The following is a 23,070-nucleotide window of genomic DNA, read 5'->3' on the forward strand; positions in this document are numbered from 1 at the left end:
TTTATTACAGTATTATTCTATGCAACCACAGTACTCTCCATTTTTTTCAATAACTTTTGCCAAAAAGTTTGCGTTATCGCAACAGCCACTTACCATTGATTTCTTGTTGCCAGCGACTATTAGTCTTCACTGGAATTTGGGTGGCAATAAGCTTCCCCAAGGTCCCAGTTTTCTTTGCACTCAGCCAGCAGAGGTCTGGTTAGTGCTTTCTCTCCTCGGTCTTTCCATCTTCCTTCACCCGGTGTGGTGCCAGTTTATGGTAACATAAAAAATGGGATGTGATCGGTATCTTACAGTTATACTGTTGGTTCTGAGTGATATTCCTTTGCCTTTTACATTTGTAATCGTTTCTGTGTATTTGCTCCTCTCCTCCGTGCCCTTCATCTTCACTCTGTGGTCTGCTGGAACAGAAAAATCTACAATCTGGTAGGACTTTTCCTTCTTGTTAATTATTATGATATCCAGTCTTCTTGCTTGGATGGGTTTATCCAGTTGTATATCCATGTCCCATAGGATCTTGTGACTTTCATTTGCTAGTACTGCTGCCGGTTTGTATTTGTACCATTTTTCTGTGTGTTCAAGGTGCAATCGTCTGCATCATTGCCAGTGTACTGCCTTCCCCACTTAATCGTATCTATTTTTATATATTTTTTTTTTGGTGGGGGGTAGTTTGTTCCATTCACTTATGTGATTTATTGTTTCGTTTCTTGTTCCGCATAGTCTGCATTTGCTGTTTTCTTGTCTTGTCGATCCTTGCTTTGATGTGGTTGGTTCTAATTGTGTTATCTTGTGCAGCTGTTATTAGTGATTCAGTTTCCCTATTTAGGTTTCCTTTTTGTAGCCACTTCCAAGTGTTTTCGCTAGTCTCATCATTTGTCACTCTTATGAATCGTCTGTGTAGCTGTTTCTTTTCCTATTTTTCTTTCCTCGTCGTATTTTTCGTCTCTTGTTCTATTTTGTTTGTGTTTTCCATATCTCTTGCTGCAGTAATTATTCTTTTGGTGTTCTGCATTATGTATTTTTCTAATTATTTTTTGTGTTGTTGACACAGTTTTTTTAATACAAATCACTCCTCTTTCTCTGGCTTTCCTTTTTACATATAGTCGGTTAGTATCATCCTTTGGGTGTAGTGCATTTTGCATCATCATGAGTGTCCTGGTCTTCTGGTTGAGATTCCTTAGTTCTTCTTTAGTTTAGCTTATAAACGAGCCAGAGCATCTCACTAGTGACACTGCTTACATGTTTATTCCTTAAATTAGGTTTCTACTATACAGTTTTGTTTGGAGAAGTTTTCTTGTTCTTCTGAGATATTCATTTCCTATTCTCTCTTTCATTTCTGTTGCTTTGATGGCGTCTGCTTTCAGAACTCCCAAGTATTTGTAGCTATCATGTTCACCTAGTGCCCCCATCTCTGTTTGATTGGGTAGTACTATACCTTCTATTGCTTCCAGTTTCCCCTCCTCATGGTCAGCAATGGGCACTTTTCCCTTCCAAATTCCATTTGGATATCCTGACTAAAGATTCTGGTCGTGTTTATTAACGCTTCTAGTTTTATCTTTGTTTTTGCAAAGTCATCCATGTACATTAGGTGGTTCATTCTTTTTTTTGTATTAGTGAACGTATCCGGCTTGGCATTTTCTTAGTATATTGTTCAGGAACATCATTGTCATAATGAACAATAATGGTGATAGGGAGTCACTTTGGAAGATCCGTTTTTGTATTTTGATTTCAGTTATGTATTGTTGATCGGCTGGCAGTTCAAGTCCAGGTGTTCTCATTGCATTTTCTATCAAATTGATTATCTACCTGTTATTTTGTACATTTTCAGGCATTCTATTATCCATGCTTGCGGGATTCTATCATATACTTTCTTATAGTTTATCCATGCCATGGTTAAGTTATTTTTCCTACATTTGATCTCCTTCAGAATCTTTTGGTCTATGTATAATAGGTCATGTGTTCCTCTTTTTCCTTTCCGGCATCCTTTTTGTTCTTCTGGGAATAGTCTGTGATTATGAAAGGAATTTTGTGCTGTAAGTATTTTCCACATTGTAGGTAAACATGTTATTGGTTATTAATTACTGGGGACGTTTCCTTTTTCCATGTCTGTTTGCACAAGTGTGTTCTACCTTTGGTCATCCATTCTGGCACGTCTGCTTCATAAATACATTTTCCAGGTTCTGAATCAATCTTTCATGTTTATTATTATTATTATTATTATTATTATTATTATTATTATTATTATTATTATTATTATTATATGGACATTGCTTCAGACAAAGCATAAAGCCACTTGATGTAAGGAGTTTAAAAACATAGTACTCTGAGAAAGGTTAAAAGTCAACAATAAGTGTTATATGAATAGATTCTGCCCCAGAAAACATCAGCAAATCTTTCGTCCTTTATCAGAAAAGTCGCTTATGAAATGTGAGGACTAAAAGACAAAATAAGGGAAGCGAAAGTTGCGAGGCTGATGAAAATGAACACAAGGTTCATTTTCTATTCTCTTAGTATGCAATATCAGACATGTTTCGGTTATTTAATACCGAAATGTAATATGTTACGTTTCATTGTATATAATTAATTGTTTGGAGGACAACTTTTTTTAAACTTTTACTTTGATTCATCCCAAACAAGGCACATTGCATTTAAACTTCTGCATATCAGTCAGGGAAGCAGGTAACAGGAACGAAATTCCAAAATCTATCAGTCCAAGGGAAGAAACTATAAAATTATTAGAGTAGAAGACTTTCTGGTATTTATGACCTACACACTGAAGAGGTGTAATTTTGTTGCTAAGCAGGTTTGTCAGGGGTATGCATGTCGAGGAAGCACAAATGCAATGAATTCGACAAAGCACATTCCATTAAAATACTTGTAAAATAGGTACAGGGATGCAACATTATGATGATAAGGCAGGAGTTGGAGCTTAGTTGGTAATATAGAACCTGTTAGATTGCATACTCTTCTTTAAATCCTGTCCAAGAGAGAAAGATTAGCAGTAGATGCAACAGTTCAGATATGGCAACAATACTCCATGCATAGGCGAATGATGGTTTTGTAGAGGTGCAGGATACTCTCAGGTGTGAGTAATTTCCAGTACGGAAAATGGATCTCTCCTTTGCAGCAGCCTTCGCAATGTCTTCAATGTATTTGTCAGCACTGCAGGTACGACCACACCTGATCTCTGTTGCAATATTTCATAATGGGGTATGATCCCGCACAGTCGGGAGATTCTATCTATAAACGATGCTGCTAGGAACTGACGAATCGAATTAATTCACGTTCTGCTATACCAACCAATCAGAAACCAGAATTGCTCCATAAATATTAAATCTTTCTGTAGCAATTTCTCATATGTTTTCTTCGTGAATCTTTTGCTCTGTGGATTCCAACTCGAGAACTGTCTACTGCGAACCAGTTACCTGCCAGTACTTGTGTAGAACAACGAACCATCGGAAACTGTTCTGAAACTAAACATGGCTTACAATTCTAGAGGTTATAGGCCCAAGAAGTTCAGAAGTATATGAATAAGTCATAACATAATGAAAACACACTGTTCGCTTTATTTTTCTGATACCTTAACTGTTTTGTTTTATTAATGAACTTATCAAATTTTGCGATCTGATTTTAGACACAAAAAAGTAATTTGAAACAATAAGCTAGCAACATCGTTGCCGATCTCTGTAAACAATTTGCAATGTGCGTTGGTATTCCTGTGGCAGACAAAATTGCAAGGAACACAAACAGGAGCGAATTTTCACCGCTGGAGATTTTGAACACACTTTCTTCCTCGCTTGTTCAATCAGAAACCAGCTCTCAGTCACGTGACCGAGTTTATAAATGGTTAAACCGGCAACACACTCTCTGAATAAATCCTCCCTTTGTTTCGTTTTAAAAGAGGTTATCTTTCTTTATTCGGTGTTTCGTGTTTAACAATTACTTTATTTTTTAAATTAGCGGGTGCCCACAAGCATTTCCTAAACTCCCTTTCTTGAACCGAATATTGCTAACAATGGTCGATGGTCTGTTCGCAATATAAATTCTTCGCCGTGCAAGTATTTATGAAATTTCTTTATCGCAAATATTATGGTTAATTATTCTTTCACTATTTGTGAATAGTTCTTTTCCTTGGCTTTGTATTCTTACCATTGCAGATTGGAAAGATTTCATGAGTGATGACTAATATGGTTAGTAGTAGGGCTATGACAACAGCGTATTCTGATCATTGTTTTGACTCTCGAGTATATATCCGACACAGTTGGACACAATTAATCAACCGAGAACCACAACACTCTATATAAAAGTATATAAGATATTAACGGATACACACTCGAGAGTCAAAACAATGAAAAGAATATGCTGTTGTCATAGCTCTAGTTATTAGTTAATAGGTACTTGTATATTAGGGTTTAGGTTCTCAGTATAGTTGCTAATTTCATAAATACTTGCACGGTGAAGAATTTATGTTGCGAACGGACCATCGACCATTAATTCTTTATGAGTAGTCATTTTTTTTCTTTTCTGACGGAAGAAAGTATATTTCATGAGTGTCTATTGCAAGAATAAATTAAGTTTATAGATATATTTGTTTAATAAAAGAAAAGAAAAACAGGAAACCTTGGAATCTTAGTTGGGTCTGCATTCCGACATAACGGAAATTATGCAGATAAAGCTTCTTAACTTTGTACTTTTCGTGAGGGGAAACCTATTCTGGACAAGTACCAGCATATCTCTATGTCTCCCCCCCCCACAAACACACACCGTGTGATGAATACATCAACAAGAGGACAAAATAAAAGGCAGTTAATTAGAGATAATATAAGTAATTAAATAATTTACGTTGCTACAGGCGGCGTATATCTCTCTTAAATGTGTGCTTTACGCAGGCAATCACAAGATACTTACCATCTGCTAATTGGCAACTCTCTCTTTCTGCCATCACAAGGCTTCGTCTTATCTCAACTTACCAAAGCTGAAACCCCAACCGCCGTACTATCCTCCTCCAAGATAACGTCATAAACAAACACTTTCGATTGTATTCTTCGTAGCTTCATACCTCATCCTGAAATTTGAGTAATCAATCATCAAATAACATGTTTGGCTTTTTTTTTCTAACTCAGGCATAACAGCTGTTATCGTGATTATAATTATATTTCTCCTTGCACCTAACATTCTTATTAGACTTGGATTGTGTTCGGGATAGACGAAAAAACAATTATCGGTTATTTGAGGCATTAGTAACTTTAAAAGTCAGATTCTCATAAATAAATACTTGGAAAGATGACTATTAAACAGGGTTAGGGTTCAGTAGAAATGCGGGAAAAATAATAGAGGTTTTGGTACATCTGTAACTATATTTATTATTTAATAAATTCAGGACATTATAGTTACAGATGGCTTAAATAAACTCTTTTTATTTATTTATTTAGTACTGTTGTGGCCGGTAATAATCAAGATAAACACAGTGCGATTTTTAACAAAAAGTGGGTGCTTATGCGCTTATGTTACCGTGCTGTTTTTTTAAATAGCATTTTCAAGTTAAATTCAAGTTTTACGATATCTTTTTTATTAAATTGCTAGGTGAAAGTACAGAATAATTACAAAACATCCTCCCCTCTCTATGTTAAGAATAGCTTTCTAAATAATAACATTATTATTTCAGCACAGTAACATAAGTGCCCAAAAAGTATGTTAACAGAAATATGTTACAAAAATGCAGGTCATGATTCTGGGGCCATAACTATCAAGGATCTCTGTATTTACTTCCTGTGAACGTAGAAAGTGCGACACAAAGTCGGAAGATAGGGGAAGTCATGTCAGTACCCTTAAAAAAGAGGACTCGGCCTATTAAAATTTGTCTAGGCAGCCCTGTCGGCATTCTCCAGTCAGGGTGTCGCAGGCAGTAAGCAATAAAGTGTAGTTGAGTGTGCCAAACAAAGTACCCGTGTCTCTACCCACCATTGCTCTCTTTGTATCTCTTTCTTTCTTATTTATTTTTATTTTTATTTCTCTCTCTCTCTCTCTCTCTCTCTCTCTCTCTCTCTCTCTCTCTCTCTCTCTCTCTCTCACACACACACAAATAACACGTCTATCTGCCACAACGTTTAGATATAACTGTATGTATTGTCTCTGGATGAGTCCATTTATTTATTCAGCTTACCCATAGTAGAAATAAATAGGGGTAAAAATGTAAAATATAAAGTAGAGATATGAAAACATGATGTTTAAAATAATTAATCCAGTCATGAAGAGGAATTTTTACACAAAATTCTGAAAAAAATAACTCGTCCATGTGACATAGTGGTTAGAATATTCACTAACGCTTACAAGTATTTTAATGGAATGTGCTCCGACGAACTCAAAGCATTTGTACCTCCCTTAATGTAAATACCCGCGACTGACCCAACTAACAGCCAAATCTCACCCGTACACTATAGAAATTCCTAAATATTGAAAAGCCTTCTACTCTAATAGTTACTTCTCTCGAACTGCTAGACTTTGGAATTCCCTCCTGAGTTACTGCTTTCATGACTGTACTGGCATGCAGAAGTGTAATGTGAACAGACATTTTGCTACTCAACTCCCTACATAGTATCCCTGTGAATTTGGTCCCAATTAGTAGTACCTTATGTCAAAGTGGCACAGTGCCTTGTTGGAGGTGAATTAACAATAATGAAAAATGCACTGTGTTCAAACTTTAGTTTAGTCATATCAAAGACTCAAACGATGATAGTTTATGCTCCTTTACTGAACACACAGGATCAAGTGTAAGTGGAGTAATCCTGGGAAAAGAGTAGCCTTTTCCACTACACCTCGATGTAGTAGCCAATGAAAAAGGAGCTTTTGGGTTGCCCCCGACTATGGTTGACGATTTTTACAAATTTTTGTTATTAAAAAGGAGAAATATTTAAAAATAGCAATAACAAAAAGCTAATTTTCTTCAAAGGTAATTAAAACAAGTGCGTCTTGTCGTACTCGGGAATCTTTTATTAAATTAATAAAATTAAAGCAAGTTACTCATTAAAATGAGTAATTTGCATTCACTCTGTAAGCTGTGACTGGGTAAAAGCCTTAGGTAATTTGCAAGAATTCTGAAAAAGAATTTGAGAGTCTACATCGACGGAAACGTAGTAAGAATAACATCTAAGATAAGGACAATCCCAACAATCAAAGTTCTTATTTCAAAACTTCCGAAACATTATACGATCTGATGAGTTTATCTAACGAGAATTACAGAAAATGGAAGGTGCACTTAATGTTTATAAATTAGTTTGTTTTTATTTCTTTTTGTACATTTCCGCCATTATTTTAATGCCAGTCGTTTGAGTATTTCACCTTGTAGAGATATTTCACCTTTAATGTTATTTAAATGCACAAGAAATAAAAGAATTCAAAAGCATACAAAAATAAAATGCATACAGAATTCACTTAGAATAGAAGTGGGAAATTTTTCCAATGATAAAAGTTTGCTAAGTCTTACTTTTCTGAATTTTTGCGAGGACCCGTGGCATAGTTGATAAAGTACTTGGTAAAATTCAGTTGTAAAGTTGCACTCTTCTGGAGGCTGAAAGTTCAAGCCTCAATGCGGGCGAAACTCACAATATAATTGCAAAGTATTTAGGACTTCTACTCAGTCATGGCTGACAGAACGAGAGTATGCTACCCTGTAGATTAAATAAAAGTTTGCTTTTTTTGTTTTTGTTTGTTTTTTACATGGAGGTCACCACTTATCAAGGCCCGGAAGCCACTCGGGGATAAGGGTTACTGCGTGTACAGTAATCAATGGGATAGTATCGTAGTAATCGTTAGTATTGGAGATTTGATAAAGTGTCTTACTTAAGGGGGCGGTTTATCAGGAATTTGTTTATGTTGGACTTAAAGACATTCAAGTTGTAGTCAAGTGGGAAACAGGCAAACGGAACAGAGCACTTCTAAGAAAGAAGTTTTGTTCATGGAATCTACATTTTGATTTAGGCACAGATAAAGAGTGGAGAAAATTATTGACAGTGGTTTCAGCTAGACGGGTGTTTGTGAAAGATTGGCAAGGGGGGACCAGAGATTGGAGCTCAGACGATCACTTGCCATGGAAATAACGATAAAACAAAGACAGGCTTGCAATGTCTCTTCTGTGGGAGAGAGGCTGCAGGGTAGAGAAAAGGGCATCCCCCACTAAGCCACAAAGTCTATTTTGTACTCTGTCAAGGCAGGATAGGCTGTTTTTAGCAGCTCTTGCCCAGATGTGGCAGCAGTACTCCATCCTTGAACATACTTGACTTTTATACAGATAGAGAATTGCATCAGTAGTTAGATATTTTCTGAAGCGGTAGAAGGACCCCACCATTTTCCCAGCGACCTTGGCAAAAGACTTGATATACATGTTCCACTTCAGATCAGGAGCAAAGGTCAAACCCAGAAGCTTGTCAAAACATGGAGCCTCTTCAAGACGAGAGCCATTCATTTCAATTGATACCACTCAAGGATCAGGATTAATGAATGTAAGGTGGTCAGTGAGATAACAGCATAGTGATCAGCCGTGACAGAAATTAGGTAGAAATTTATTATTTAAAGAGGCGGCTCATCAAGAACTTGTTTACTTTGAACTTGAAGACGATCATGTTGTAATCAGCTAGAAAGTAGGCACATGGTGCAGACTTCCCCATGCGAGTAGTTCTAGGAAAGAAGCTTGGTTGAATTTTGCAGGATGGAAACTATACTGCTTGTCATTGAGAAGGTTGTTCTGCTGCGATGGTTGACAACTTCTCTATTTATCATGAATTCAAGCAACTTGTGATGCAAAAGTTTTTAATACTGGGCAAACTAATGAGGTTTCCCATGATGTTGTAAAGCATTTCTTATATAGTCAATGTTTGAACAGCTTTGCAAGAATGAGAGCTACTTCCGGTTGCAGGTTTTGAGCACTCTGACTGGAATATTGTCAGATCCAGATGCTTTGCTAGTATCAAGGTTCTTGATAAGTTTGGCAACATCATGGATAGAAATGTGGATATCGTACAGATTATTTTCAGTTTTGGGAAGAAATTTGGGAGGTAGGTGGCCCTGGTCGTAAAAAGTGGAGTTTGATGAGGTGTGTTTAGTAAAAAGTTTGGCTTTGTCAGATGCATACAAAATCACCTTAGATCCATTGATGATGGTTGGGATAAAGATGTGCATCTGTTCATGACCTTGTTTGTTATTTGCCAAAACTCATGGGAACCAAGCTTCTGTTTTGCTAATTTGAACTTGATAGTTTGAGCATATGACTCTCTCACGTTTTCTATAATCCTTTTGGAGCGATTGCTGGTGGTCTCAAAGACGACCTTAGTTTCAAAATATCTATTACATTTAAAGCCATTGAAGTAACGGCTTCTCTGTGCAGTGGCTGCAGCACATTCAAGAATACTCGTATACCATGACTGGCTATCCGATTTATATTGGAATTTCTTGGAGAGTATATACGAAGTGCTTTCAATAAGTTTCCCAACTTTCTTCGTATGGCACTTTTACTGATAGTATGCACATGAAACTCTAATCTCCTTGAAGTAATCTCCTCCATTTGCAATGCATTTGTTGTACCGGTGCAACAGCTTCTGGAAGACCCCATAGAAGTCCTCTTGTTTGAGCATGTCACTGACTCTCATCACAGCTTCTTTCATCACCTCAATTGTCTCATAACGACAGGCTCTAAGGTTTTCCTTGAGCTTAGGGAATAACCAAAAGTCACAGGGAGCAAGCTCTGGACTATAGGGAGGGTGAGGAACTGTCTTCATTTCCATTTAAGTCTTTGAAAAGAATGGAGACAAAATTTGCACAAATCTTCCACATCTTCAATTCCCTGTGAATAATCGTGTACAATTCTCACACCATCATCAAACTGTGTACTTATTGTCGCTATAAACACACCACGGTCCTTATCTATGAAATTCTTTATTTGGCCAATCAACTCTAGTGCTCTGACTTCCTTACTCCTCCAACATCTCACATCATCCCTCACAGACTCCCTGCCTTCTTTGAATCTCTTATGCCACCCAAAAACTGATGCAAGATAGTCTAAAAGCAGTCTGAAGCATTCCGTACATTTCTGTGGCATTTTTTCCAAGTTTAAGAAAGAATTTTATTGAATATCGTTCTTCTAAAGTGTCCTCACGTCTGGATTGCATTTTTGAAATTCACCATCGGTGACAATCAAGCTTTAGTAGAGTATATTCCAATTCCTGTTGTAGCTGTTCATTTGAACCTGAAATCATAAAAATTGATCAGTCGCCTCATATAGCAATAACATACTGAATTTTCAAGAGTCTGACAATTTTTAATCCCTGTAAAAAAAGTCTGGAAACTTATTGAAGGTACCTCATAGCTGTCTATACCAAGGGTTAACCAATCAGTTAAGTCAGATGCTATAAAGGACACCTTCTATTTTTAAACATGGAGGGCAGGGGTATTTCCCATATTTGGAAACTGTCCCAGTCGGCCATTGAGTATCGATACACTGTTCGATGGAGAGGGATATTGAGGGCTTTGTTATATTTTGTTTTTATCTTTATAGAGACAACTAAGTAATCAGAAGATTCTAGTGGAGACAGAACGGAGGTTGAGCATAGTTCAGGGGATGTTGTTAAAAAAAAAGATCTAGAAGACTTGCAAATTGTCTGTCAGCATAAGGTGCCCAAGTAAGATTGTTGAGAATCTGTGTTAAGACGTGTGATGGTAAAAAAAAACAAAAATAAAACACGTAAAATGTAGAGTGAAGCTGGGCACATCTGTTCCATCTCAAGCCAAATGTCAGATCAGTTTCCATCTCACACTATGCATATGATAGGTTTAAAATTGAGTGCGTGGAAAGTGTGTGTCTCTATTATCACGATGCAAGTATGCCTCACTATAATCGAATGTATTATAGTGGCATGTAAGTGTGAAAAGTTTAATAGTATTTGATATGAAAAGAGTTCAATATAAGGGGGGAATGTGATACTTATGTGTTCTTTGAAGAGAGGCCCCTGGATTCCTGGCATGATAAGATGAAGATTAGTAGCTGCATTGAGTGAGGGTTTCAAAGAAAGATGATGTGGATGCTGGAACAGACTCTGACCTAAAACATCCTTCTGCTTTTGTTTGTGGATTTTGTTGCATTTTATAATCTTGACAAAATCTCAGGTTCTTGAGAAACTATTCAAGTGAAGGCATTTTTTTATTTGTTTGTGTTTACAGTGAATGCTGTATGAGTCCATCTGTATAGGAACCATTTTAATACACTTTTTTATTTGGACATCACATGGTGAACATCCGGTTCTCATTACGTCACTACGATTTATACTAACTCAAACATTTTTGAAAATATAAATTAATAATATAAAATGTAAAAATGAAATTTGAATATGCCTGTGTTTACTCTGCCATCTTACATGGCAGTAATATATGATACTCATTCACTTCTGATCTGCAATGCATAATAATTGCACTATGATAAAGTGTAGCTGGAAGAAAAGATCCCATTAACCATGCTTCACAAGAAACGTTTGAAGAGTAAAAAGCGAATCTTGAGTTTATCTTTGCCAACTTCATAATTCTTGCCTCTTTTATTTTGTCCTTTAGTTCTCACATTCTATGAGCGATGTTTCTGACAAAGGAAAAAGAATTGCTGTTTTCTGGATTGGAATCTATGTACCATTTATCATTGGTTGTTTGTTGTTTTAACATGGTATTTTTTCTTTCTTTTTTCTTTTTAATCTTTACACCAAATGGCTTCATGCTTTGTTTGGAGCGATATCCATTTATATATATTAAAAAAAAAACTTGGTATTGGCGGAATTACGGCTACCTTACATGCTCAACATCTCAGTTGATTCAGCCATGTACAGAATGCCAATTTCAACTCCATAACAAACATGTGTGCTCATGCTTAATGGACGCTTGTAACTTATATAACAAACCCAATCTTATCAACAAGTTGTACTCAGATATAAGGTCAAAACAAAGTAGTAATCTCAACATCCTTTTCGTTTTGAATCTAGAAACCTATTTCCTTTCTAATTTTTTCAAACTGTCAACCCATGTGACACAATGTACAAACATCTCATTTTATCTCTTTTAAAAACACAATTTTACCTTTCAATACAAGTAGAAGCTGGCAATAAAACCAGCTTATTCACTTCATACTATTGTTGTGGAGGAATCATGAAAAACATGTTCAATGTAGAGCTAAGCTGTACGTATCTATGAATATTGGGGCAAACCTCAATTTAAGTCTTGCACTACGCATATGCAAATATTTTTGTACTTAAGAGCTTCTTCTCTCATTGCCAATATAATTCAAGGGAGATAACATATATATGCCTAAAGGGAAATTATTCTGAATATACCGAGCTGACATATGTATACATTTCAGAGTTGCATCTTTTGTAACATAATCTGGTTTCAATATCTCCTAATAAAATATATGAGCAAAATTCAACAAAATAAATAAAGCAGAAATGGTGTTTATTTTGTTTGAGGCCATTATTCAAATTTGTATTTAATGTAAATCTTTTCTAATTTCAAAGGTAGTTGAAGAGTTATTGATTTAATTCTCTTATCATAAATAAAAAAAACTGTTATTAATTTTCTTGAAAATTCAAATTAAGGAATAGACAGGAAACCATACTTAAAAACGATAAAATAATCTCATTCTACTGAATTACTCTTAAAGAAATTGCACTTTGATGTCTATTAAACTGATTTTTTTTTTTTTTTTTTGAAAAGATGAAAAAGAAAATGGCCACCTTAAAATGGATAAGCAGGCAATCTGACAACTTCAAGGGAGATAATTCGTTTAGTAGCTCAGCTTGTTGAATATCAAATTTATTTGAAAAAAAATTTCAAAGAGTATAGAAAAACATGTTTAGATGTTACTTTTTCAAAGGTTTTCATTTGCCTCTGATCTGTTTTCAATTTTGCAAACAAAAACGTTTAAAAAATAAAGATCGCTTTAATTAATGTACGCTTTCTCTTGTACTATAAGCTGTCAGCAATTTACATAAATAATCAATTTTCCTACTTTGTTCGTGTTCACATTGTTTAAAATATAGGGCTGTACAGCTAAAAAGTATATAACATTTTTGCATCTGTCAAGTCTTTTCTCAAATAAGCTTTCGTAGTTTTTACACAATCAGTAATTTTCACAACACAACTAAAGTTTGGACGATTAATCAAACTCGAGTATTGGAATTGGAAAAATTTTAGCTTAAATCATGATTTCAAAAACGATTCTTTTAATTTTTTTTTTAAGTTAATTTTTTTATTCCTAGTATCAATTGATTTTAACTACTCATAAAACTAAACCTTATAGATCATAATAAGGAATTTAGATAAAAACGTCATAAAACCAGAAATAATGGGCCGGTATTAATGGCATGCATAAATAAATAAGAAAAAATGGTATGTGTGGAAAATGTAGATGAAAATGTCACTTAATTAAATAATCCCAAGTTGCTTGATATGCTATAAAACAAAACAACCAACCAACTGACCACATATCGAGAATCGAGTATGTGTTTCTGATCTCAACAAATATATCCATCTCGGGCACAATTGCATGCAGAGAAGTCGTTTATGAAAATCTTCAATGAACACTAGGGCACACCCGCATTAATATCATGTTGTTTAGATGTATGGCCATTAAGAACAATCTGTAGCTTTCTTTTTTCTGAAAAGAATCTGATTATAATAAATATATGACCAGCCATACTGTACAAATTAATTTTCATAAGAAGACCTTCATGTCAGACTTTATCAAAGGCTTTGGATATATTAAGTGCTGCTGTCCTAGTCTTATCTTATCTGTCATGTCCAATGCGTGATATATATGTTCAGAGATGACTGTTAGGATATTTGCAGTAGAACATGCTTGTCTAAATCTGATGACCAGAAAGAGGTTTAGCATTAACGAATCGGTGAACTATTTCTAGATTGATTAACGATTCATAGATATTGACGAAGAGCAGTAGACTGGTGAGCCGATAATTTTTGATGGTCAATTCTATCACAAGAATTCTTGAAGTCTAGTACCACAAAGACAATTTTCCAGAAAATTAATATTGAACAAGGCATTTGTTGTCAAGTTTTGGGAGGACAGCGGTCAGTTCAGCAGACCATTTCTTTATTACTATTACTGGGATAAGATCAGAACCACATGCTTTGGAGGGGACAAGTTTTTTATGATATCCTTGACATGGGAAGAGATAATGATCAGGTGATGAAGTATGGCTTCAGTTCATAATGGCAAAGTTAAGAGGAAGTGGTTTACAGATATCAAGGTGGAGTTCAAAGTGAAATGCTGTGCAAGTAGTCCAACCTTATCAGCTGCAGTGCAAATGAAATCATTGTGGTTGGATTGAAGGGGAATTATTGATTATCTCATTATTCACGAGAATATTATGGATTTCCCCAAAATCGCAAGTTCCTAATTACTGTAACTCAATATGTTTTCTGGCCATCTCTTTTAACTGCAACTATTACAATCTTTCAATGATTTTTTGATGCTACAAATTTCTGTTTTTTAATTGATTTATGGTAGGTGAATTGGCAGAATGCTTGCTGCTTCTGAGAAATAGCAGTGGTCTAAAGTGAACTATTGGAGTGGGGCTCGTTATAGAATTTCCGCATGGGCACATGTGCTTCAATACCTACTTTGAGCCATTCAGTTAACTTATTTGTGCACTGATTAACAGGGAGAGAACAAATTTTACTCTATGGTGCATCTCTAATGTGATATCTGATTGATTCCTCACCAGTATGCTTGAAGTATCTCATCATTTTGAATAACGGCTAATTGGCTTTGGGTTGAGACTCTAGAGTGATATCAATCATTACCACAAGGTGATCAGCATTCGCAAGTGTGTTATGGATATTTATCGCACAAGCTTCAGGCAATGTGGTCAAGGAAAGGTCGAGAAGCTGATCCTCATCATCTTGGAGGTGAGTCGGGAAAGTGACGATGTGTGAGAGGGAGTTTGCAATAAGAAGCTATACAGGTAGCTACCAGCTGCATCCGTAAAACTCAAGAACCCAAGTCAATCGCAGTAATGGAGATTAAAATCCTCAAATATAAGTATTGGGGGTTCGAATCAAGTGAGATTGCTGCATCTATACTGTTAGAGATCAAGTTAAGCAGTTAAGTCCTTGGCCAAAAGAGTATGGTAGATAAAATATAAGTAACTAATGCTTTGTTGTAATCTAAAGCACATGTACATTCTCAACTATGTTCTATAGTCGAAGGGAAGATGTTTTAAATATCAACTCTGAGTCTGTGTTTGTCAGAATCTTTACAATAGAGTGGGAAGTATCCAATCATGTCAAAATGATTTTAGGAAATTGAAGAATGTATGTTGCTTACACTTAATTTTAGAATATCTGTGGAGAAAGAATTTACTAGGAGAAAGAATTCTACATCATCATCGATGCTGTAAGCCCTTACATATTTGTGAATGCAAGCTTTAAAAGAATTTTATGCATATAATTTGGGGTAGGGAGGCGGGTAGACGTGTAATTTGGATTTATTGTTTTCTCTTTGTAGTTTCATTTTATTGTTTTGGATAAAGTGGGTTGAGCAAAGTGGATGTTTAGTTTGATGTCAGTAAGCTCACACAAGTAGACTATTATCCGAGCTCGATTCACGTGGTTCTGACATGGGAAACCCCCATTGAAGATAAGTGTAAGGTGTATTTCCATGCGTGATATGGCAGGACAGTTATTCTAGTATTACATACCTGTTGATTGTTAGACTCTGCGATTACCTTGCAGTCTTCCAAGGCAATATTGGAGACTTCAGTTGTTTACCAGTTGATCTATCTTAAAGACAAACCATCAAACTTTGCCCTCATCCACTAGTTTTGAAATTTAAGCTATCATTCATTCCCTTCTATTTTCTTAGCTTGTGTTTTAGTGGACTCAAATATGAATATTCTTTGAAGTGTTTTCTCTACTGTTAAATCAGTTTATTTTAAATACACCCGGCGTAATTTGCAAGATAAGCATTTTTATAGTCTTGTCCAGCATGTACTGGCTAAAGTTGCATAGACAGGTGTTAATTTACTGTTAATTCAAAGTTTTATTAAATTGCTATATCCTCGTCGCCAGGTTTGCTCTACATTGAAGAGTTACCACCTCAATGCAGACATCACACTATCTGTGGAAAACATTACGACAGGATTGTTTCCAGGTAGACTACAACTTGATCCTTTTCAAATCCAATGGCAGTAGACAATTACTTTAAACCATCCTTGTAAGAATTCAAATTTTTTCGATTCAATCCTTTTCAAATCTCTCATAATATTCTTCATCATCCAACTGACAATCCATCCATCTCATAAACACTTATCCTCGAGTGATTTTTGCCTTAATAAATGGTAACTCCTTCATATAAAAAATACAAGACTCTGAAGCATTGATGACAAATATTTCTATACTAGCGGGGAGTACCCGTTGGTTTTTAGAGGCGTGTGTGGTTGGGAGGGGGGTAAAATGAAAACAAAGTGAAGTCATAACGCTGTTTAAATATTATAAAAACAAACAATGGTAAAACTAATTAAAAGAAATTGTGTAAAAAAAAAAACAATTAAAAAAATGAACGTGATGCCCGTGTGTTTGAAAAATCCCAAAAAAGTTTGAAGAGGTGGGGGGGGGGCTCGAACTGGAATCGTTGAGGCAAAAGCGCCAAAAAAAAAAAAAAGTGATGAATTAAGTAAAAAGTGAATTAGGTCAAATTTCAATTCCACAGTGAAGTTTGTTTTGGTTTTGTTTCAGTAGTCACATCACACTCGAATTCTAAATGAATGTTTTTGTTTTCTCGAATTCTAAATGAATTTAATTGTTTTAATTCTAATTTAACTGTAATGCAAGTGAATTCATGATATCGTTGCGTTGTAATCTTTGTGTATAAATAAATGTTGAGTTGCAAGTACTAATAAATAAAGGTCATAGTAAGATTTCACGGTTAGAGTCATTAAAACCGGAAGTAAAATCCGGTTAGTCTCTGTGGTTAAAAGTAAAGAACCTTACCTCATGCATCGTGCGGTCAGTGTGGAAAGTGCAGTGAGAAGAGAACAGTTGGATTTTGGAGTTGGAGTTTAGTTCAAATTTAACGTCAAGCTATTTCGGTGCAGTGACAAAAATGGGTGACCGAGTAAGATTGAGCAGCGATATCCTAAGGCCATTTACTGGAGAAGGTGACATGGTTGCGTGGCTTAACAAGCTGAAGTTGGTGGCAAGGCTGCAGAAGATTGAGGATGTAGCCACGTTAATACCTATGTATTTGGAAGGAAGTGCTCGTGGTCTATCTAGAAATGGGAGAGACGGATCAGGCCATTGCTGAGAGCATCGAGAAGCGGTTAAAGACCGCATTTTCCGAGAGCGCGTTTGAGGCTTACAACTAGCTCAAAAGAGTCATCTTGACTGGGGAGTCTGTGGACGTATACGTGGCAGAGATAAGGCGGCTAGCAGGATTGGCTGGATATGGGGGACGCAGCCTTGAGAAGACTGTAAAGCTAGCGTTTGTAACTGGTTTCCCTGATCGCATCTCCATGGAGCTGCAACGACTTACTGATATTGAAACCATGGAGGTGGAGGAGATTCTAAGGCATGCTAGAGTTTTGGCGAAACAGTCTGGTGAGCTGGGGGCAGTCGCGGCTGCTGTGGCAAGCAGAAAGGAGCGACCAGTGATGAAGCAAGGCCGTGGATTTACCGGTAAATGCCTTCGATGTCAAGGACCACACCTGATGAGAGACTCTAGGGAGCCACGGCCAGACATTATCTGTTTTCGGTGTGGCTAAGTAGGGTACATTAGCAGGAATTGCCCTTCGCTTCCAGGAAACGAGTAAAGGGGTGCTATTGCGCCAGTAGTCACCCCTTTTATACTGAACAGGCGTATTAGAGTTTGTTGCCACAGTTAGTGATCACCATCAATGGAAAGAGGGCTAGAGCTCTTGTTGATACTGGATGTACAACAACACTCATTACTACGAGCGTCGCCAACTCTTGGAATGGAACCAGCAACGTTAGAGCGGTGGATGGCAGAGAAGTGGAATGCTGTGGAGAGGCCGATGCGGAGATTGTAGTAAGGAATATGCCATTGTGGCTAAGAGTGATCGTGCCGGATAGACTGATTGCAGGAATTGATGTGGTGCTGGGCCTGGACGCGATAGACCGACTACTATTGCTAAAGGCCAGGTGAAGTTTGGCAATCAAAGTGCACCGGGAATAACAGGAAGTGTAACCAGGGGTGATACCAACCAACCATCGAAACCCTGACCATGTCTGATTGAGGATGATGACTTTCGAGCCTGCTTTGATGGCGAAAAATGGATGGTAGAATGGCGATGGACCGCGAAGCCACCTGTATTGACGAATCGGGTCAGCTGCTACAAAAGCATACTAAAAGGAGCTGCGGAGCCGCAGTTTGAAAAAGAAGTTGAGAGATGGATATGTTATATATTCGTTCTTCATTGAGGTTATCCTTGAGGGGTACCAAATTGAGCTTTCGTTACATTTGAATATGTTATATAGAGTTCTTCATTTAGGGGCACATTTTACGTTTTCTATATAACATAAGAAAGATTCCATGTGATTGTCTCTAATATAAATGGTTGTGTGTTTGATTATCATAAAGGGAATCGTGTGTGTGACATGTAATTTCTGAACCTACCTCTGTTTCTCGCTGTTGAAACATTTGGCAATTTCTCATCCTGGAGGGAGACTTGATACCTGTTTGACGAAGATTTATCACTCCAAGACGATGAAATGGTTTTATAGTTTTTATTTCACTTTCCCCAGAGGTCCTGCAGCAGGTGTAAAGTGAAATCTGCTTGTGTGGTTCTTCTTCACACACGTCAGCGTTCGTCTCCCCCCTCCCCAGTTAAGAGGGGGAGACCACGGAAAAACGTCCGTCTTCTTCAAAGCTCAAATCAAATCTCCCAGATCTAGCCAACCACGTCACACATACGTAATTTAGTCAGCTGACCTTTGGTTCTGGTAAACGTGTCTACCTCCACGTTTACTCACCTCTCTCTCTCTCTCTCTCTCTCTCCCTCTCTATTCTCTTATAGAGACACAGAGAGAGAAAATAGAAAGAGTAAGAAAGCCAGAGAGGGGCGGGAGAGATGCTCGTTAACAGATAGATGAAGGAATATTAATGACATGGTCAGGGAAAGTTGAAGGAATTTTGCCACTCATGGCTGTGGTCCAACCTATTAAGAGGAAAGTTAGGCCAGTGTTGGATTTCCGTGAGCTGAACAAGTTTGTCGCTTGTCACACAAAGGACGGAATCGACGTGTTTGAAGAAGTCGTAAGGAAATGGAGGAGGATGAAGCAGGCAACTAAAATTGTGGACCTGAAGTCAGCCTACCTCCAACTTCATGTGGATGAGAAATCGTGGAAGTATCAATTGGTAGAGTACAAAGGTCAAGTTTATTGTCTGACCAGATTAGGATTTGGTCTGAACTCTGCACCAAAGATAATGACGGCAGTTCTTAAGACAGTGTTGGCCAAAGACGATGCAGTGAAGAGAGGCATCTGCTCTTACATCGACGATGTACTCGTGGACGAAACGGAGGTGACTGTAGAAAGGGTGAGAAAGCATATCAAAGCATATGGACTGACGACAAAACCGCCTGAGGCATTGGAAAACGGAATGGCTTTGGGATTTCGACTACAGAACAATAAGGCAGGAAAATTGATGTTTGGGCAAGGAAATGAGATCCCTGAAGCCAAGGTTGACCTAGCCAAGAGAGAGCTTTTCTCTATATGTGGAAAGCTGGTTGGCCACTACCCAATAGCTGGATGGCTGCGAACTGCATGCAGTTTTATTAAAAGGCAGACTGGGACAGACAGTTGGGAAGATGCAGTTGATCAAAAAGTGCTTCTCATGATACAATAAGTCATTGCAGAAGTGAAAAAAATGGACCCTGTAAGAGGAGAATGGCATGTAAAGGAGGGCTATGAAGGGGTGATATCGACTGATGCTAGCAGTGTAGCATTAGGGGTATTATTGGAAATAGGAGAAGTGGCTGTTGAAGATGCTGCTTGGCTACGCAAAAAGGATGATAGCGCCCATATCAATGTTGCGGAACTCGATGCTGTGATGAAAGGCATCAATCTGGCTCTAAAATGGGGGCTACAGATAGTGAACGTTAAAACAGACTCTGCAACAGTGGTGTCGTGGATTAAATCGGAGCTGTCTGGTGATAAGCGGATCAAAACAAAAGGAGCAGCGGAGATGCTTATTAAGTGTAGACTTGGAGCGCTGGGAGACTTGGTTCAAGAATTCGAACTAAAGGTAACTATTACCTTAGTTCCGTCACAAAAAAATAAAGCAGATGGGCTGACAAGAGTCAAGGAAGCCTGGCTACACAAGGAAAGAGATGGGGCTCCAGCATGTTGTGCAGTAGAGAATTTAAAAGACCTGCATAACCTGCATCATTTTGGAAAGGAACGGACCCTTTACCTGGCAAGAAAAGTAAACCCGCACGTCACAATGCAAGACGTCCAAAAGGTGGTGGAACAATGTAGGGAATGCTAATCAATCGACCCTGCACCGGCTAGACATGAAAAAGGGGAACTGCATGTTGAAGAGAATTGGCGGAGATTGGCCATTGACATCACACATTATCAATATGAACCGCATGTAACTATGATTGATTGTGGGCCTGGGAGAGTAGTATGGTGGAAAATCAAGAATTAAACAGAAGAGGTAAAGAGAGTTGTCGAGGAGGTTTTTATGGAAAGGGGGCCAGTAGAAGAGGTGTTGGTGGATAATGGTACGTCTTTCCGCTCGGAAGTTTTTAGAGACTTATGTGCGAAGTGGAATGTGGGGCTATATTTTAGAGCTGCATACCATCCAAGTGGAAATGGAATTATAGAGAGGCACCATCGCACTATAAAAGCTGTGGCATCAAGAAGCCAGATTTCGCCCCAAGAAGCAGTTTTTTGGTACAATATGATGCTGAAGGCTAGTCAAGACGAAAATTCAGTGCCGCACCGGTCTATTTTCTCTTATGAATGGCGACATCCATTGGCTGTAACACAGAGAGAAGAACAGGCCTGCATGGACATCGCAGTTGGTGAAGAGGTGTGGGTGAAACCACCCAATTCTCGTTGCGCGACTCGCTGGGGAAAATGTACAGTGACTGAAGTACTCTTTCAAAAACAAGGTAGTGATTGACGGAATGCCTCGTCACATTTTAGATATACGGAGAGCCTCCTTGCCATCAGAGGAAGAGGAGGTTGATGCTGATGTTGAAGTGTCTGAAGAAGAGCCTCTTCAACGATCGCACCATGAACGAAGACGCACAGTGTGGATGGCGGACTATGATACTAATTATTTATCTTAGAGATCAAGGGGGCGTGTGCTTAAAAGTAAAGAACCTTACCTCATGCATCGTGTGGAAAGTGCAGTGAGAAGAGAACAGTTGGATTTTGGAGTTGGAGTAGATTGCGCCCTACATTAACGAAAGAAAAAAGAAAACAATAATAAAAAAAAGAAAACAATAATAAAAAAAAGAAAACAATAATAAAAAAGGAAACAATAATAAAAAAAAGAAAACAATAATAAAAAAAGAAAACAATAATAAAAAAAAGGAAAACAATAATAAAAAAGAAAACAATAATAAAAAAGAAAACAATAATAAAAAAAAGGAAAACAATAATAAAAAAGAAAACAATAATAAAAAAAGAAAACAATAATAGAAAAAAGAAAACAATAATAAAAAAAGAAAACAATAATAAAAAAAGGAAACAATAATAAAAAAAAGAAAACAATAATAAAAAAAGAAAACAATAATAAAAAAAAGAAAACAATAATAAAAAAGAAAACAATAATAAAAAAGGAAACAATAATAAAAAAAAGAAAACAATAATAAAAAAAAGAAAAACAATAATAAAAAAGAAAACAATAATAAAAAAGAAAACAATAATAAAAAAGAAAACAATAATAAAAAAAGGAAACAATAATAAAAAAAAGAAAATAATAGTAAGTGCGTTTTTTTGTTTTTTGTAAAAACTTTTTTATTTCTATTATTTTATGGAAAAAAACAGAAAGCATAAATCAAGGAAAAAAGATTTTAAAAAAAACGGCATAAGTAACCTTGTACGATTTCAAACCGGTGTGTTTCCTCGTACTGTGCCTTGTGAATGTATCCGCGGCGGTGTAAATGGGGAGAGGGGAAAGGAGGAATCTAATAGAGAGAAAAAAATGTTGCAACTTCCATTGAATCTAAGCGATTTTGGCAGTGAACTCTCACAGGAAAAAATATAGGAATGTACCATTGTCGAGGAACTGTAGAGGTAATAGGCCTATAGCAAACCTCAGATAATGTGCTACACTCTGTATGCATTACATTTGCATGTAATGTCTTTATTTTTAATCCTATTAAGATCAAAGTCGGAGGAGAAAAAATGAGTTCATTCTATTTATAGAAGAAGAAGAAGAAGAAGAAGAAGAAAGAAAATAGAAGAAGAAGAAGAAGAAGAAGAAGAAGAAAGAAAATAGAAGAAAGAAGAATAGAAGAAAGAAAATAGAAGAAGAAGAAAGAAGATAGAAAGAAAGAAGAAGAGAAGAAGAAGAAGAAGAAGAGAAGATTATACAAATTTTATCACCAATTGTTATGTATTCCTTCATCAAAATCCACTTGAACAACAACAACCAAGAGCAAGTTACTCCAAACAGACTTTCCTTTATCTTAGACAAGGAAAGATAACTCAACTGTCTTAACTCATAGGCTAATACCAATTTCTAAATGTAGGACTAATAACTCTACTTCATTAAAAAATATTAGAATATACTATGCTGTCAAGTCTTCTAGAGGCAATTAATTTAAGAGAAGGAAATATACAAAATAATTAATTCATGAATGTTGGATAGCAATCATTTCAGAAATATAATAAACCTCAACTCAGTTAACAACCTTTAGATTTTAGATAAACACTGTGCTCAATAACATTGTTATAGATTGGAGTCAAGATTACTAGAAAAATTTAGTTTTCAGAAAAACAGATCTCTGTTTCAGGAAAAAGTAAGATTTCTCAGAAACAGTTGTTTCCGTT

The sequence above is a fragment of the Euprymna scolopes genome, chromosome 2 (assembly GCF_053919585.1).
Source record: "Euprymna scolopes isolate OS-2025 chromosome 2, ASM5391958v1, whole genome shotgun sequence".
In the NCBI taxonomy this organism is placed as follows: domain Eukaryota; kingdom Metazoa; phylum Mollusca; class Cephalopoda; order Sepiida; family Sepiolidae; genus Euprymna; species Euprymna scolopes.